This window comes from Nannospalax galili, unplaced genomic scaffold (assembly GCF_000622305.1).
Source record: "Nannospalax galili isolate Female #2095 unplaced genomic scaffold, S.galili_v1.0 scaffold439, whole genome shotgun sequence".
Classification (NCBI taxonomy): Eukaryota; Metazoa; Chordata; class Mammalia; order Rodentia; family Spalacidae; genus Nannospalax; species Nannospalax galili.
In genome coordinates this window covers 148,423-151,153 of record NW_008344194.1, presented here as the reverse complement: position 1 = coordinate 151,153, position 2,731 = coordinate 148,423, and the positions used below count along the sequence as shown (strand labels likewise).

The 2,731-nt window shown below is 38.1% G+C and overlaps 1 non-coding gene across 1 annotated transcript; it reads right to left on the bottom strand.

Moving 5' to 3' along the window:
• Nucleotides 1-611: 611 nt before the first annotated feature.
• On the bottom strand, nucleotides 612-715 carry LOC115071603. The gene has a single exon (XR_003850707.1). It is a non-coding gene; the product is annotated as a U6 spliceosomal RNA (small nuclear RNA).
• Nucleotides 716-2,731: the final 2,016 nt, after the last annotated feature.

Genomic DNA, 2,731 nt, shown 5'->3' with positions numbered 1-2,731 from the left:
AATTTTAGTTGTTATATGGAAAGACTTGGTGTGGTAAGCCCCAAAAGATGAGGTAGGAAAAGGTAAGGGTGAATATAGTCAAGTTAATATTTAGATATAGGATCAGGTATTGATGGCGATTTGAATAAACAGATAAAGTACATATGAGGATCAAATCAAGTCTTCTTTCTTTAATAAAGGAGTGGACGGTAATGACATGTTTTGAGACAGAGAAACACAAAGTGAAGAGATGCAATACCACCGAAGATACACAATGCGTTAGGATTGCATCATGTCATGTTAGACACATCTGAAAACTCAGCTGATGATGTTAAGCACAACACAGAACAAAAGCATAAATGTGAGAGGAATATGCAGAAAGCATCCCGACAAATCTGACAAATGCAGTGCTTACTTCCAATAGAATTCAGGTGTTTTTTGTTTGTTTGTTTGTTTGTTTGTTTGTTTTTGGTCTCTTTGTGACAGGGTCTCCCTGTAGCCCAAGCTGGCCTAGAACTCACTTTGTAGACCAGGCTGGCCTTGAGCTCACAGAGATATGCTTGCCTCTGCCTCCCAAGTGCTGGGACTAAAGGTGTGTGCCACCACGCCCAGCTAAATTAAGAATTTTTTAAAAAGATATGGAACGCTTCATGAGTTTGCATGTCATCCTTGCGTAGGGGCCATGCTAATCTCTGTATCGTTCCAATTTTAGTATATGTGCTGCTGAAGCAAGCACTAAATTAAGATATTTTTAAGCACTGAAAAAGTCCTAAGGAATTTCAATATTTATAGATTATATATGGTGTAGAAACTTAAAGGGGAAATAAAATATCACAGTAAAATTGAAAGAAAGCAGGAAAAGAATGACAGGAAAGAAATGTTTCAAAACCAGACCAAATGTTTTTGCCCAAGGCCACGAAGAAGTAGAGAAGTCAGAAGAGTCAACTGTCTTTGCCACAAGAGCCACTATTAGGAACTACTTTGCTCCTAATCAACTTGAAGTGTTTGGTTTAGAATTAGTAGTAAGGAATTCATGGGGAAGAAGTAGAGAAACTGGGGAATGAAAACTTTTACTATGAAGCAAGTAAAAGTAATGCTGTAATATTTGGAAACAGACAGAAGACTAGAGTTGGGTTCACCTCTTGGGATAGGTTTACTAGTGAATGTCTCTGCTGATGGGAATGATTTGGAAGATAGGATGAAGCAACAGACGGTGTAGAGTACAAAGGGAAGGGAATGGTGATGCATAGACAAGGTAATGATAGATGAGGTCCAGTGAATAATACTTTTTAGAGGAGAAAAACTGTTAATTTTTATTATTCTTTTAAAAAATATTTTATTTTTTATTTTTATTTTATATGTACGAGTGTATTCCTTGCATGTAAGTAAGTGTATCCATGTCATGGCAATGCCCATGGAGGGCAGAAGAGGCTGTCAGATCCCCTGGAACTGGAGTTATGGATAGTTGTTAGCTGCCATGTGGGTGCTGGGCTTCAAACCTGGGTCTTCTGCAAGAACAGTCAGTGTTCTTAATCACTGAGCCGTCTCTCCAGCCCCAATTTTTATTATTCTATTTTATTAGCTTTATTTTTTGTGTATGGGTGTATTGCCTGCATGTATGTAAGTGCACCCATATTGTGCAATGCCCATGGAGGTCAGAAGATGGCATTGTATCTCCTGGAACTGGAGTTGCGGAAAGTTGTTAGCTACCATGTAGGTGCTGGGAATTGAATACAGGTCCTCTGCAAGAATAGTCAGTGCTCTTAACTTCTGAGACATCTCTCCAGCACCAAGTGCTGTTCTCTTATGGTAAAGAGTTAAGTGAAGACAAAAAAGGTGCAATGAAAGGGGAATTTTGGGTTATTACTGGAAGCAATGTCATCTGAGAGGTTTGACTAAGAGACTGTGAGTCCATTCAAATCAAGTACAGAAGAGGAATTAAGAGAAGATACACAATATTTAGTGAATGAGAAAAAAACACTGCTTAATCTTTATATTCTTTTCTTGTTATCCTTTTCTTCATTCCCTCACATAAATAGGTACCAAACATCTGTGTTTCTTTTGGGGAAGAAAGAGAAGGGAAGTAAAATATTTCCATCATCACTTTTATAGAAAATGTAACTCATTTCCAAAGCTCAATGTTAATTCCCTAATTAATAAGATCTCTTGATGTAGCTTATCCCCCAAATGTTCCAGGTTAGTTTCTCAAGTCATTTCCTCCTTGAAATTTGACAATTCCTGTTAATGACTTCAAATGAATTTTCAGTTGATGGCTCTTCAGTGGAATAACAGCCTCCTGTTTCAGATGTGGTGGCATGAGTAAGTATCCCCCATGGACTCCAAGTATTAGAAACTTTGTCCCTAGTTGATGATGCTGTTTTGGATGAGTCTTAGGAGGTGTGACTTTGGTGGAGGAAGTGTGATACTGTGGGCAGTTTTGAGAGTTCTCACATTTTGCTGGATTTCTAGTTTCTCTCTGTTTCCTGTGCCTGCTTGAAGATGCTAGCTCTCCACTTTCTGCTCTGGCTACCTGCCACCATGCTTTTCAGTCATGATGGACTTTAATCCCTATGGAACTGTAGGCTAAATTAACTCTTCCTTCTATAAGTTGCCAGAGTCATGGTATTTTATCACAGCAACCAAAAATAAACTAAAACACTATCTTTTCTAGAAGTTTCTTTGATGGTTAATAATCTTTACTCTTTATTTAATTAGAAAAGGGCCATAAGACATGGATTCTGAACACAGAGAT